The 16327-nt window shown below is 39.6% G+C and overlaps 2 long non-coding RNA genes across 45 annotated transcripts in view; one reads left to right on the forward strand and one right to left on the reverse strand.

Moving 5' to 3' along the window:
• The window catches only part of LOC114022500, a 67645-nt gene that overhangs the window by 8142 nt on the left and 43176 nt on the right, over positions 1-16327 (reverse strand). For 11 of the 12 annotated variants that reach the window (XR_006286719.1, XR_006286718.1, XR_005224461.2 and 8 more), the window contains 2 exons: positions 6382-6485; positions 442-568 (listed from right to left, as the gene is read on the reverse strand). This is a non-coding gene — a long non-coding RNA (uncharacterized LOC114022500). Of the gene's footprint in view, positions 1-441; positions 569-6381; positions 6486-7551; positions 11055-15026; positions 15546-16327 lie in introns of those variants that run through there. The other variant, XR_006286720.1, reaches the window with a different exon arrangement.
• LOC114022498 overlaps positions 15963-16327 on the forward strand; it is a 138052-nt gene continuing 137687 nt past the window's right edge. For 28 of the 33 annotated variants that reach the window (XR_006286692.1, XR_006286682.1, XR_006286683.1 and 25 more), the window contains exon 1: positions 15968-16101. This is a non-coding gene — a long non-coding RNA (uncharacterized LOC114022498). Of the gene's footprint in view, positions 16102-16327 lie in introns of all 33 variants that reach the window. The other 5 variants (XR_006286679.1, XR_005224449.2, XR_005224452.2 and 2 more) reach the window with 1 other exon arrangement.

Consider the following 16327-nt stretch of genomic DNA (forward strand, 5'->3'; position numbering starts at 1 on the left):
GTGACCAGCCATACACCACAAGTAACCAATAGCAGATATAGCGGAAATGAACAAACATCAGGCTGAGATACGCTTGCATAAATTATTTCTTGAACAATTATGAATAAATAAATTAACAAAAATCACATATTGTTCACAGATAATTCATTAACAGAAAAAGAACTATATTCATTGGATAAATTGTTCACTGTGAATAGTGCCCATCCATAGTTTTATCAGTCTATCTTTTGGTTTTCTATAGCACCTATCACCATAATATCTGAGTAGTGATCAGAACTCATTACTATCTGAGGGCTGTTTGATGGCCAACATCAAATGAGCTGTTAGCCTCAAACACTGTCCTGGTAAACTAGATGTTCACATCACACACACAGCAATTGGCACCACAGTTGACTGTCCCAGCAGAAAGCACAAGACTGAATGAGCAAAAGATTAAATTACCTGTACATAGTTTTTCCAGGGCAGGGCCAATGAACAGGGATAATGTTGAAAAGCCTGCCATCCTGCAATATGGTTAAAGAGAAGACCTGAGTTTCCAGTGCAGTCAACTCATCAACTTTCACCAGTGCTATGAAAAGATAAATGATGTTATTTTTAGGCACAATGCACCAATCATAAAAATAAATATTACATCATAAACATGCAGACATATCCAACCTTCAAAAACATATGTGACACAACATAATGTTACCCAGGTAAAAAATGGACAAGGAATTAGAGCTTTAATAAAAGAACCCAGGAAAACACAAAGAGATGGGTACGGCCAGGTACAATTCAGTTCAAATTAAATGAATAGTTTCAGCTGAGTAAAAATGAGGACTTTTTTTTAAAAAAGTCGAAATGACATTCAAAACATTTTGTTCAACCCAAAAGAATTTTTTTCAGTTTTTTGCTTCAGCAAATGAAAAAAAAAAACTGTTCAGAACTAACCAAATTTAAAAAAAAAAAAAATCATTTCAGCCACCAAACCACAAAGTCAATTTGCTCAGCTCTAGTTAGAAACCCTGATCTGGGAAACAGTTTTTGTTACATTTCTGATGTTTTAACTATTGCTCTGTGACTAAGGTATAAAGCTCTCTCTGTAAAAATAGACCTGTCTGTCTACTGTTCAGAGATACTGAAGTAATAACTGATCCATTATAACATGGAAAAAGAAAGCCTAAAGTGGTTAGTGAAGCAGCCGCAATAGCAGCAGCTCTAGCAGCTGTAACTGCTTCAGCAGTAGCAATTTTTGCAGCATGACCACGAACATCATCAAGAAGCCAAGCAGAGATTCTTGTTGCAGGTAATGGAATGGGTAATGCCACATCTCCTCCCACATCTATGGAAGGAGGATTCCTAAATAAAATGGCAACTAAGGATGACATAGAGTGTGTATATAGAGATCTCTGATTGCACGTTGGTGGTCCCATGACCATTGGGTACTCAGGCTGGCCCTATGCCTGACTAGGAAGCCTCAAGCAGTATGATGATGTATATCTCTGAAAGTTATTATGAATTACACAAAGCAGCCATTTGGAATGGACCAGGGCTTAAGAAGGAAGAAAATCACAGGCAATTCTGAACAGAAAAGTTTTCCACAGCTCTCACCCTTGATCACTGATTCTGGGATCTCTCCAACTGTTGGCTAAAGCTAGAAACATGTTACAGTGAGGAGATAGCGTAGTTAGTTGTCCTGGAACAATTCTATATAGTGCTGCTGGCAGGACCCAAGGAGTGGATTTGCCACCAACAGGCAAATACCTCAAATGTCATGGTATGCCTAGAGGAGAAATTAGTGGGGGCCAGTCTGGACTGCAGGACTGTGTGGTTCAGCTGGGAATAAACTAAGGTTAAGACTTATGCCCCCAGAGCATGTCCTGATGGTGAGCAAAGGGATAATAACTAAATATGGGACTAGTATCACTCCAGGGGCTGATAAGCAGATGCTGGATGCGGGTCCCCCAACCCGGGGTCTGAGTGGGGGCGAAGAACTGCCTCCATTAGCAGAACCTTCAGCCACTGTTCCCTTTCTTTAACAGTTCTGGGCCGGAACTCGCAACAGATCCTACACCGGTCCTTTTGGCGACCTTCCCCTAGGCACCTTAGACAAGAAGCATGGGGGTCACTCTTTGGCATGTGCTTAGCACAGACCTCACAGGTTTTGAAACCCGGGGACCGTGGAATACCCCAGTTCCGGGGAGTTGGAAGTGGGGGAACCCCCAACTAACTCTAACTAACTACTATACACTAACTACAGAGAACTATATACAAAAAACAGAGATAAAGGCACTTTCTAAGCAAGGGCTATGGGATGTTTCAGCTAACCATCACTGGTGGTAAGAAGGAACTGAGGAGGTGGTGGGTTGACTTGACGGAGGCTGCTATGGGAAAAATCTGAGGAAAAATCTGAGAAACTGAGTAGGTGGTGGGTTGACCCAACGGAGGCTGCTATGGGAAAAATCTTCCAGCTACTGTGCACATGTGCGTGCACACACCTGATTGGAATGGACATGAACAAGCACTTGAAGAAGAAACAGTAGCTCCAGGAACAGGAAACAAGACCATCTGGAAGAAGTCTGGCCTCTAAACTCACAACTTGGGTCTAGGTGAGAAATCCTGAGCTGGGAACATTTTTGTTGCATTTCTGATGTTGTGTGGACTGTTGCTCTGTGGCTGGGATACAAAGTTCTTCCTAAGAAAAGGAATATGACTGACTGACCCTACATTGGTTGTGCTAAATAGCTCCACCAACCTACCATACCAAATCCTGCAAACTACTGAGTGACACTTGCTTCCAAATTACTTCAGCAGGAATTCTGAGTGCACTCAACTGTCCCTGAAGACAGTTAGGGGCACCCAACAGAATGCACTCAGTACTACAGCTGGGTGAATAATGGATTTTTCAGATAGCTGGCAATTACCAAAAAAAAAAAAAATTGGTGGGGGGAAGGTTAATTTTGTGTTGACACAAAAACTCTGAATTTTCTAAGTTTTCAGCAAATCAAAAAGTTTTTAAAAAACCATTTCAGATCAAAGAAAATGTTTTAATTTTGAAAAAAGAAAAGGAGGACTTGTGGCACCTTAGAGACTAACCAATTTATTTGAGCATGAGCTTTCGTGAGCTACAGCCGATGAAGTGAGCTGTAGCTCACGAAAGCTCACGCTCAATAAATTGATTAGTCTCTAAGGTGCCACAAGTCCTCCTTTTCTTTTTGCGAATACAGACTAACACGGCTGTTACTATGAAACCTTTTAATTTTGAGTATTTCTTAATGTTTGAAGAACACTTCAAAGCTAAGTCATTAAAAACCAAAAAAATCAAAATGTTCCATTTAAAAATGCTGAAATGAAATATTTTTACTTTTTCAGAATATTTCTTGAGGGAGGGGGCTGGTTTTGACACAAACAATTTAGCGACACAGACACAAATTTGCAAACCATTTTGGTGTCATCAAATCTGCATTTTTTTCTGGAAAAAAGTTTCAGTTGAAAAATTTCACTCAGCTCTACTCAGCAGCTTGAAAGATTGGGCCCTTTATTACCAGTTCGCCATGAGTGATCTAACTTCAGTGGAAAATGACAGCGCACAAAAAATCTCTCTGAAGACACTTGGCACCTTGCAGGCTGAAATTAATCCTAAAGGCACTGGAGATAGCTGAACCCTTCAGAAGGCCCTGGAATTGTAAGCTTTAACTGAGAGTGAAGGTCAGTTAATTATACTTCAGAAAAGCTATACACACACACACACACACACACACACAGAGGTATGCACGTGCTGGTGAGAAACTCAGCAGTTATATTATAGTCTGCCATAGAAACAAGGTATCTTAGTCTTCAGAGATGAAAGCCTCTTATTCGTCCTTCAAGTCCAACTCTCTGTCAGTACAGAACTGTTCCATACAGCACTTTTAAGTAATAAATATTTAGCTGTTATTCGGCTACATTTTCTAGAGTGTTGGTAAGCCTGATTTTAAAAGACCCAAGTAATGAGGTGTCCATCACTTTTCTAGGGAGACTATGTCACAGACTAAGACATTTGTGTAAAGAAGTTTTTCCTAATATTCAGTCTAACCTGTCTTTTTATTACTTCCATTTCTTTACTCCTAGTTCCATGTCTATGTACCACATCAAATAATTCCTCTTTCCCCCTTGGTGTTTATACCTTACAAATATCTGTAGACTATTTTCAGGTTCATTGCCTCTTCAGAGACACAAACTCTTCATCTTCATTTACCCAACCTATATAGATTCCCTTAAAGTTTCTTCATAAATCAATCCCTTCAACCCACTCATCATTTTGGTTGCTCTTCTCTGAACTCCTGCCAGATCATCAATTAATGTATGGTAACATGCCATTTCTGTGCCAGAGAACAGATACAAATTAGTCTTTTAATCAAATGTGAAAATATTAACTCTGATATACACAGAGAAACACAGTGGGCTTTTTTCACTGCTGAGTTGCATCCCAGGTGATCCTATTGAGCCAAGTCCATCCCTATTGTAACTCTGCTAAACTCAATACAATTTCACCATGGATTAATTTTGTCCATGGGATTGTATGGGGTGTATGTCATTGCTGAATTTGATGCATTTAATTCATATGGCTGCGGCTAAATGAAATTCAGTGTCTCTAATAAAAATGTGCTAATGGAAAGAAAACATTTTTCTGAATTAGTGATCATTTCTGATTAAGCTTTACTTTTGGTTTAAATAGATTAATATTGATATGCTTTATAAGTCCAATTATCAAATTAAACACAAAATTATAAGAGATTGAACTGCGCTGTCTGAACCATTGTCACAAAATTGCACTCTAGTGGCCTGATTTTCATAGGTTCTGAGTAGAGCTGAGCAGTTTGCACAATTTGCGTGGAGGCTGAAACCACTCAGCTCACCAGACGGTGATCTGACTCAGATCAGCATACAAGTCTATAAAGTTAAAAACCACACATCAGGTTAAATATTCAAAAACTTTTAAGATATGCTTTGTTTTTCTCATGTCCTTCAATTTCTAGATTATAGAGGCCAAGGTATCACATGCAACAAATAGAATTGTGGTGGCTATGCCATGGCAAAATTAGGCCAATAGTATCTGTACAACAGGTTTTCATTGAACTGTAAAGGAAATTGCTCATGTAAGGTACTAGTGAAAGGGTTTCACCCCTGCAAACTTGTATTCTGATCTGGCTCAGCTCACAACCTGGTGAGATGAGTAGTTTCAACCGCCATATAATGCCAACTGCTGAAGAGGGTTCCAAGACTCAAAAATAGTCTTTAGCAAAGAGATTATGGGAGTGGTGGTTTGACATTTTTATAGCAGAGGGATGGGTTAAACAAATGACCAGGGAGGAAACCACACAGTTTATCCAGAGCAGTTGAAGAATAATCAGATTGCTTGATGCTATCATTTTATCTCCGGGTTCTTTAAAACACTCAACATTTCACATCATGCTTCACGCAAAAATTGATTATCTGTTCAAATAAAAATATCTCTGTGGTATATATACAACCTTTATCTTAAATACAGCAGCACAATGGTATTATAATATTATATAGTATTATATCTTAGATATGAGAGATAAAGAGCTACTATTTCTAATTAATGAGCCACAGGGGGATGTTTGTAAATTTCAATGTCGTGTTGATCCTAAAGGGAAAACAAACTTCACTCTAGAGTTTACTTCTAGCAGAGAATCTTTCCTGGAGGCTTTCTACACTCTTTCCAGTCAGCTTTATTACATGTAAAGAGCTTCCTGTTGCTACATGAAAACTATATTTCAGTCTGGATTTCTGAAAACAGGGTAGGGATGGAGCTGATGATCATGCTTATTTGCATTTACACAACTCCATCAGAGACAATAAGGCAGCCAAAATAACCAAGAGTTAGATTTAGTCCATTTGGGCAATACCTGGAACAACCAAAAAGTTAGACCTAATCCATGGAAGAGTGCTTTTAAAACAAATCACCCAAATCGCTGAAGTATATATATTCGTGACACAGGGAGAATGCGTTGTTTGGAGTGATATACTATGGGACAGAGAACTTTTACCCATAAATCTTTGGAGCATAAAGCAGAGGGACTAATGGTAAGGCCTGTTTCTTTCTATTCATTCCTGTGTCAGAAAATTAAACCAATCACCATAATGTTTAAAAGGAAAGGAGAGAGCTTTCTTGTTAGCATTCAGAATGGTTCCTCCTCCTTTTACATCAGTTGCTAAGTGAATGTCATATATTATTTTCATTTCCCCCCTTCCCCGATTCTGCTTGGTGACATCTGTAAGTCCAGACATCCACAGACTTCACTGAAAGTCCTCAGAATTAAGGGTCTGATCCAAAACCCTTTGAAGTCAGTAGAAAAACTACCTCTGACCACTGTGCACTTTGAATCAAGCCCTTACCTTGGTGTCATTGAGAACAGAATCTGACTTTTCGATTGTAGGAACCTCTCCAGATCTTGGTGCTCTGTAGTGTTTCCTGGTTGTTGTGAAAGGCCCAAACGCTCCTAAAATACAGGAAGTGACATGCCTTGATTTTTACATCAGTTTATTGGCCGTATATAGGTGTCTAGAGTAGACCAAGGGAACATTGTTAAGGCACCGACATCCCAACACTCACACACTATCATCAGATCCCCCTTTCTGTCACAAGTTGAAGGACGCTCTAAGAGCAGTACTTTTCCTAAAATGTTCATTGTATTATTGAATAGATCCCAGATGCAAGGCTGCGAGAGAATAAGTGCTTGCATATGCCTTCTGAATATCCCAGTTACCGGGCGGGCGTGTAATAAGCGCTCCTAAGGAGTGAGAGAAATAAGGAGTTTAGACCTTCTGAACACAGTGGTTCTCTCCAGCTGTCACTTCAAAACTATTCTCTCTTGCTCTTGTCTTCCTCACAGCTGCTCGGATCGCTTCAGATTTCCAGACGCAGAAGTGTGTCAAACGCGGGTGTCTCCTGTGTGGCTTTTCTGTGATAGGTTGTCAGCACTTCTGAGGCTGCTTCTCACAAACGCTTGCCCACCTTTCAGATCTTACTGATTGCCTCAATGCAGTATATCCACAAAACACAACTCTTCTTTTTGTCTTCCGCAGTCAGGTCGGTTTTTTCAAATGCATACTGAGGATTTTCTGTAGCAAAGAATCCATCCCTACCCTTTCCATGTTAGCCGAACAAATCTAAAATATAGTGACATATTTCAGCAACTTTTAATTGCAATGTAGCTGCAACCGGAAGGGTTAATTAAGTAATCCTGCTGCTGAAAAGCGCACGGCCAATGTGACACTTACATTATAAATCAGATGCCCTTTCAATCAAAAATTTAAATAAATAAGTAAATAAAATAAAGAAAGTACAAAATTGCTGGGTCTGCTGAATTTTATCCCCAAATTATTTTTCATCATTTTTCAATCCAGCTATACTATTTATAGTTTTATAATTCATGGGGAAATTCCAGCTTACCTCCCCACCCCTCAAAAAAGTTAAATATTAGCGCAAATAGTGTTCTAGGTGTAACGTCTGATCAAACGGCTAAACACCAAATTATTTTTGTATTTTCTTCATACTTTTCGTACCAAGGCAGGAGATAAAAGACCTTCTTTACAGGGTGTATTATTGTAAACACTGACCACCAGCAGCTGCAGATGTTAAATGTAAGAATCACCAAAATATCAACATTTTAACTGCAACATTCTGAAGAGAAGGAAAAGAGGAAAGGAAGGTCTCAAAGCAGCCGCTGCCTGCTGCACGTCCACTGGTTTCACTGGTTAGGGTGTCTGCGGGATAGAGATAAGCCGTGGGTGCAACAACTAAGCTAACATTAATTATTTAGAGAGAAGTATTTGTCACTTTGCAAAAGTGATAATGCTATCTGTGGGGCTGGGCTGTTCGAAGAACAGGGCTGGCAATGTAAATGTTGCCAGACTTTCAGTTATGGTCATTCTTCACTTCATATGCCATAACAATTAAGATATAGGCAGAGCAGTATTCAGTGCAAAATATGAGTTTCGGATAAGCGCTTCATTTTTAGAACTCCTCTAACGTATTCCTCATTAAAACAAAAAACTAAATAATCAAAAACGTACGTAATGGGCCCCGAAAATGTGGTAGGACAAATACATCCTATGACTTTCTATCTCAGCTGGGTGTCCCTGGCAAGAATTGAAGAAATGTACTTTGTATGCACTGCAAACCAGTTTTCTGTGTATAAACAAAGCTACCTACAGACGATTAAAATAAACTCAGTCGCACCGTCGATATTAATTCATACTTTAAGGGAAAGAGATATTTAAATGACAGCTCTCTGGCTCTCGATGAATGATCTATCAAAAATGAAAGTTTGAAATGTCAAAAACACACATTTCGGTTTTAGTGTTGCAAGAGGAAAAACTAGCTCAATTATTTCAATTAGCTACTAGATCTGGAAAGTTTCACTTATTTGTCAGCAATTTACAAGTTAATTTCCGGGTTGGTGTCATCATAATTTCTGTCTTTTTGAATGTCCAATGACCCAAAAAGATAATGATATTCTCCACATGTGAAGTTTTAGCATTTTTGATAATAATTGCCCATTTTCTGGAAGCCAAAACCTAAATAGGAAACAGCTTTGAATACACTATTTGCCCAGAGTTCTTGAGTCTGTGTCATTTGCTGAAGTATTTTTAAAATACTTCATTTTTACTATACCGTCTTGCTGGAGTTACACTGTTTACGTCACTAGGGAGTCAAATAGTCAAGTATTTGATATCCTGTTTATACAGAGTCATCACACCGACAAGAGTGTCGGTGTCTCTACATCTATTTCAAAATTGCTATTTATTCTTTAAAACAAAGGTAGAGACGCTTTTTTATAACAATGATACCCTTTTTCTGATCCTTTGAACTTTTTTAAAAATTATAGTGTTCGACTTCTGTTAAAATGTGAGGTAATTCTGTACCTTATATTAAATGTTGAGTAACTGTTTATGTTCCAGGGGAAAAATAAGAGTACAGGAAGACAACCAGTATTCTGAACATTTGAAATATTTACCATATGGGGCCATAACGTGTATGCCCCGTGCACCCCGAGATCCATTGGAAGAATGTGGCTTTGAGCCCGTAAATCCTAATCAGAGACTCAGTTAGTGACTCTCTTTTATTTAGTGAGATAACTGGCATAAACCAAAATGAACATCTAATCCGTTATACAATGCAAAGGGCACTGGAAACTGCAGTCATTCTGCAAAGTGGTACTTGTGCTGACCTTTGCATTGATAAACAATTAAATTTTTTAGTAGTTAACAAAGAGAATCTTAATATAATTATGCCACTATAGAAACGTAACATAAACCTACCTGTAAAAATGAGTCAGCATAAAGAGCCATGTGAATTCTACATGCAAATCTAAGCAAGATTTAATATGATAGGAACAGGAAACAGATTACCCTACGATTCTCGGAAAAAAATACAACCAAAACTATAGCTTCCATGACATTTCAAAGTAAAAGTTCCTCAGGAAATAGAATGCTAAGAAATCTGACATCAGTAGGATGATTTTCATGTTTACCCTCTTTCAAACAAGTTGTCCATCAAACAGATATTTAGTTGTTCCCAGCAGTCAAATATTTTGACAGGTGGAACCAAAAGAGGAGACAAACAATATTTCCTTCCTAAAATAAGCATTAAACAAATTGTATTACTAGTTCTTTAACGCACATACCCCTGGGGGTACAAAGAGGTCTTCCAGGAGGTACATCAACTCATCTAGATATTTGCCTCGTTTTACAGCAGGCTATGTAAAATGCACTAGTGAAGTCAGTACCAATTAAAATTTCATGCAATTACTTGTTTATACTGCTCTATATACTATACACTGAAATGTAAGTACAAAATTTATATTCCAATTGATTTACTTTATAATTATATGGTAAACGTGAGAAAGTAAGCAATTGTTCTGTAATAATGTGCTTTGACACATTTGTATGTGTATGTCTGATTTTGTAAGCAAGTAGTTTATAAGTGAGGTGAAACTTGGGGTACAAGACAAATCACACTCCTGAAAGGGGTGCAGTAGTCTGACAAGGTTGAGAGCCACTGCTTCAGCGAATGGTTCCTCCTCCCCCCACATGTGGTTCATTATTAAAGCAATATATTTCAAAAAAACCACATCCCTGGTTGAGTGTTTTGGCGAATGTTCCAAAACAAGAAACGGGGTACGGCTTATAGATAGACTACCAACAATAAGGGAGATGCTGACCAAATCCAGATTATTTTATTTCATTACTTAGAGCAATATATGCTTAATTCAATATATAGTGACAAGCACATTTTCAAACACCCCCTAATTTACTTAAGCAAATCATACAGATCACATTTTGTAATTACATATACATGCGTCTTTTTCTCTCTGTTTTTTTAAAGCGATCTTGCTCCGGGACAGTCTAGTTCCTTGCATGGTTTTGAAAGGTTTACTTCATTATATTCTACATTTTCATTCCTACAATGTCACAATAAAGGACTAACTTTCGTTTCTTAACATTTACAGATGCACACTACTGATAACAGAAATATTATCAAGCACACAGGTGAAACAAAAGCTTTCAGAGATCCGATTTGATGCATATAAATCATCCAATCCTTAAAAACCTGGTCGGGCGTGCTTGATTCATGTGCTGGTAAAAAATACGCATGAAATTAAGCAGCCCTATGACCAGAAGACGTCCACTGACAGAATCATCTGGGGTTGAATTGTGTTAACTGGAAGCTGCTGATTCCTTCAGCTTCACCGTGAGGACTGAACCCTGAAACGCAGACTGTGTCCATTTCCTCTGCAGGTTTCCCCAAACCATGTTTCGCGAGCCTTTTTTCTTTTCGTAGTGACTAAACGGATGTCTTGGAAGCGATTTGTTTTTTCCAATTGCCCTTGTGAGAGCCCCGTTCAGGACTCCTTAACCCTTTCGACGCTTTGGACTCGAGAAGTAGGTGCAAGGCTTTATTTCCCGGGGCTGACCCAAGTCCCCGCTTCGTGAAGCTTGAAGGGATTGAAATAACAGGAGAAACTTCAGGACTCCCAGAAAACTCCAATCCTTATGAAATAAAACTTAAATAAAAATAAAAAGATTGATTCAGATCTTCTAGTAGTATATATTTCGGTTTAGACACAGCAACGGGGTGTCGGATTATGCCGGCAGGCATAACCAAAACACCTACCTATTACCCACCCTCTCCCATTTAAATATAGCTGATCCTCTTCCAAGAACGAACCGTACTCATAAAACTTTCTCAGCTGTATTTGACAGTTAGAAAGAAAAGGAGAGGTTTTAAACTGAGGTTTCTAACAATCTCTCTCCGTGTCAGAGAATATTTTTTTCCTTTTAAGAGTTTACAGCGGTTAAATTTGCTTTGTTTAGTGAGTGTCACTAAACTAGCATGAACCAGACATGGATGTGTAAAAGTGGCGAATTTTCCTACTGTAGGCTATAGTCTCACAAAGCATGAGCTAAGAAACACAGCTTGGATACCTGCCATTTCACTGTAAAAAAAAAAATCTATTCGTTCCTCCCCTCCCTTCCCCCTCCGAAATTAGAACTGACGTTTTCTGTTCTCGTTTCTGTTATAGGTGAATAGGAGGTGGATTTCAATCGTTATATAGAAGCCTCGCTGATTTCATACTAAGAAGCGAGACTGAAATGTAACCACTTCAGGAAACAATGAGCTATTAAAAGCTATTAGTAAACAGTGCCGAATCAAATAAACATAGTTGTTCTAAAAGTAATTTTTTAAGGAAAGAAAGGTCCCGAATCTCAATAGAAGGAAATTGGATTTGATCTCCTTGACTGATTCTGAAATCTGATACTTTACTGAATGTGTTTGGGTTTGTTTGTTTGTTTTTTGGTTTCCCAAGAAAAATATAAGAGCTTGCAAAAAGATGTAAAGAAAGGAACACTACAAATTGGTGATCAGCCATAGTAAATCTCTGTTTAGAATCCATAAATTTAAGACTATGAATGTTGGCGTTTCTGTTTGACTGCTCGTGCTAACGACATGATTAAAAAATAATAAACAAAAACACAGAAAGAGTTTCTTTCCAAAAGGCGGAGTTTCCCAGGGTATTTCATCTGAACTCTTTTTGTCATTTTGAATATAAATGGACGCGGAGTCTGACTGATTTCCTTAGACACTCGCTCGGCACGAGTGGGGGTGTAGTGTTATATGTACTGATCACGAATCAAACTGCTAAAATGTGTCTTCTCGCTTCTTCAGTGTTCAACTGTGTGTTCAACATGCAGCCTCTTCAACTATGTCCAACTTCACTTCAAACATGAATAAACTATAAACCTTAATTAACGACATCGACATTTGGTATATAGCCCTTGCACAGCTTGTATTAAAGTGTATTAAACAAGGGATATGGAAAACAATATGGTAAGAACTTTTGGTTGTGAACTTTACACACTCCCTACGGTATTAAGAAAGAAAAACGGTATGTATCATGCAATAGCTCTTGCCTACGTAACATCTATTATCGGATCAGCTAAGTAATCCGAAGCCCTTCTGAAAATGAAATGCCATTCTTCTGATTACCTCCTTTCTAAACTTGGAGAAACTTATATTTGCTTAAATAAGCTTTTTACTAACAAATTAGCTATTAAAATAACCTTAAATTGCATCTATTCTGACTGAACTGAAAACCGCAAGTAGGGAGGCAGTTTTGACAATGCTAGATATGAGACGAGAATCGGACTCCATGTAACTCTGTATGCAGAGTGGTAGCCCTTGCTGGGTCCCAGGATGCTACCAATAAAATATATTACCTCACCCACCTTGTCTCTCCATCTAACTTTGTTTATTTGTAAACATGGGACTAGCAACCACCAAATAAAGTGCTTACAGAAACTGCGGAAAAGAGCTCCACCCAAAAGATCCGTTGCTGACGGTAAGAATTGGAGTGTGTACAAGTTTGCAAGCTGGCTGTTCAGTGCTGACTCAGAACAGCAATGTAGGTCACAACGAGTTTCCTAGTTATCTAAATTCAAACAATTCAGCTTTTCTTTAGAGACTTCTGAAGAGCTGTTGTAACATTTCTAAACGCAGTGCTTTTACTGAAGTTTAACCTGTATCTGGGCAGTTACATTAAGTTTGTAAGCCAATGTTTGGAGTCTGCATGCTTGTTTTTTGCTATTCAATCATTTCACCTTCTGCTTTTATCCTCAGTCCATTCCCATCATAATCATTTCATTTGTCCTAAAAGCGTATTTTTAAAAGTTGTTCCAATGACTCACAATTCTTTTTTCATGAATTTTAAGAAAAGCATTTAAGTGACAGCCTAACTACTGTCTATTCAATCTGGACTCTTACCAAGACTGTTTATTCATCGTTTACTCATTAGTTTGACTCTTTATTACCATCATTAAGTGTTCATATAATTAATCGTATACGTTATACAAAAAGCTATTAAAGACCTGCACCTTCTGAAACGGCTTTCACTCTACACACTGAAGGAACTCAGTCTTCTGAGTGACACCGAATATTGTCTATTTTCAGACTCGTTTATTTAAATTCTTTTGTTGTTTACTATAGCACGACAGAAAAAAATACTCATAGTGCTAAGGAAAAGTTCAGCGAGGATGAGCAAAGTGTCGGATGTTGCCGAAACAGCAGCAGCAGCGATGGAGGGAGCGGGAGATCTTATTCCCAAGCGCAAAGTTGCGAAGAAGATAAACCAGGATCAGGATACAAGATGAGAAAATAACTACAATATATGTATTTATTTCACTGTCGTTCAGAGTTTTCTATTCTCATAAAAGTGAGCCACAATATCAGAGCCCCCCCGCCACTTTGCATTAAGATGAGTTTGTGTGCGCGCGAGGGGCGTGGGGGTTTCAAAGTGACTATTGTATTTTTTTCAAGAAAATAATCCGTTGTAATGTAACGTAAACAGTAAGGAAATCATCCGGCCAGGTACCGCAGGACACGAAAGAAAAAACCTCGAAATCTCACCAGGTCCACAGTTTCTGTTCAAACGCAGTATATCTCCCTGCATCTCCATTGCATTTTTTTTTAGAACAATCACATCACTCGGTTCATTAGCACAAAATCGTTTAGCCTCACTTCTATTCAATTCCTTTCTAATGTGCATCAGTATACATATATAGATGGCCTTCGTGCTAGCAGAAAGGATTTCTCCTTCTAAACATAGAAGGTTCTCAATCCTGCAGAAGTTTCATGAATGTTTCGTTGAGGTAACAAGAGGCAGCACCAACTTCTTGCTGACCCAATATAGGAACTTAGAGAGCGCTTAGCAAGTTCAAACAAGTCCGGTGCCTGGCCTCCCTTTCCATCCTTTAGGCGCAGATTCTCACGCAGAGGGTACCACTGGAACTATCCCATCCAATGGCCCCTCAAAGACAGGTGACAATAAACTCCCTAAAAGCACATATTCTTTCAGCTTGTTAACGACACAGTTAAGCTCACAGAAAGATCCTAGGTCCCATGTGAGTTCATCCGTGCCAATTTATCTTGAATCATGGAATATCAGGGTTGGAAGAAACCTCAGGAGGTCATCTAGTCCAACCCCCTGCTCAAAGCAGGACCAACCCCAACTAAATCATCCCAGCCAAGGCTTTGTCAAGCCTGACCTTAAAAACCTCTAAGGAAGGAGATTCCACCACCTCCCTAGGTAACGCATTCCACTGCTTTACCACCCTCCTAGTGAAAAAGTTTTTCCTAATATCCAACCTAAACCTCCCCCACTGCAACTTGAGACCATTACTCCTCGTTCTGTCATCTGCTACCACTGAGAACAAATCTAGATCCATCCTCTTTGGAACCCCCTTTCAGGTAGTTGAAAGCAGCTATCAAATCCCCCCTCATTCTTCTCTTCCGCAGACTAAAACAATCCCAGTTCCCTCAACCTCTCTCCTCATAAGTCATGTGCTCCAGTCCCCTGGACTCTCCGGTCACTCCGCTCACTGATGTGCTTTACTATTTTAGCCCAAATGTGGAAAAATTAAATGTGTAGCAGAGAGAGGGGGCTCAGCGATTGGAAACTGAGAATGTAAACAACACTTACGACCAAGCCAATTTGATTTCGTTTCACTGGAAGGCCCTCTTGCAATAGTCCTTGTTTATGTTCAGTTCAGAGGCGCTGTCCTTGGGCCAGAAAAGTGCAGTTTCATTTCTTGGATGGCGAAGGAGTCTTATAACTTCAACATCAGCTTTAAATGGAAGGTTTACATATTGTCTCAGCAAATGCATTGTCATTAACAGTCCAGGAATCTCCCCTGACATACTCTCCTCCCCTCCTACATGGTAGGAATGGAAAGGGAACTGTCATATATTCTCGGTGCACCTGCGGAGAGGAGAGCGAGTGTTCTACAGGTCTTAGCAATGCTGCTTCCCCTTTCCTGCGTACTAATCTCCTGCGAATTTGCCATGGTAGGGTTGTAACAAATTCGCTTTAGAACTCTTTTGTAGTAAAACAGACGAGTGCATTCAAATATATAAACATGAGAGGCAATGGAGGAGAACATAGAAGTGACAGCAGTGGGCACTGTGGCATGCACTTGTAATAGCTTAGTGGGTGACACTCAGGGAAATCCATTCCTCTGCACATATAAAGCATAACCTGGATGCGAGCTCCAGAGTCCCTGAGAACGGGGAGAGTAGCTTCTCCCTGCTGCTGCTGTGCATGGCAAGGCAGCACTAAGCAGGCACTGGGCAGGCTGGTGCTCTCCTCAGACACGTGATTGAATCTGATCTCTGGCGCTGCTCAGTGGGGTGGTGGAGGAGGAGGAGAGGAGGAGGTCGCAGTGTTGTGTACTTAAGGTCGCGTGTGTGCTGGGTTTTTCTCCCTCTCTCTCGGAGGAGTAAGTGCCACTGCTCCGCCTTCTCCTTTTCGCAATGTTGACGCAATCTATAAATAGTGGAACAAAAGGACCAACTTCCTCGCAGCTTTGCTGAAACTGCACAAAAAAGGCAACAGGGGGGTTGTTATTTTTAATTTTTTTTCTGGTTAAACAGCCGAATCTAGGGGTAATATCGCTACTGGAAGATTTTTCTTCGCTTTCTCATAATACTGGCAGCGTCCTGCAACTGGCTATTTTGCTTTACAGTAAGAAGGGTGTTTTTCCTCCTCTGACAGATCAGTAAGTGCAATTCAGATATTTCCTTTTGGGGGGGAAGGGAGGATTCTTGCTCTTCTATCTGCTACATTGCAAAGGCAGAGGGATAGAGAGGAAATAAAGAGGGACTGGGATTTCAGAGCGGGAGCTAAGCCATAGTGGTTTGTTGTCACTGAACTGGAGGGGCATGCGAGTGTACGTGGGTCTCATACTGTAGGGGTGTGTGTGTGGTGAGGAGCTGGGTTAGTCG

The sequence above is a fragment of the Chelonia mydas genome, chromosome 1 (assembly GCF_015237465.2).
Source record: "Chelonia mydas isolate rCheMyd1 chromosome 1, rCheMyd1.pri.v2, whole genome shotgun sequence".
Taxonomy (NCBI): domain Eukaryota; kingdom Metazoa; phylum Chordata; order Testudines; family Cheloniidae; genus Chelonia; species Chelonia mydas.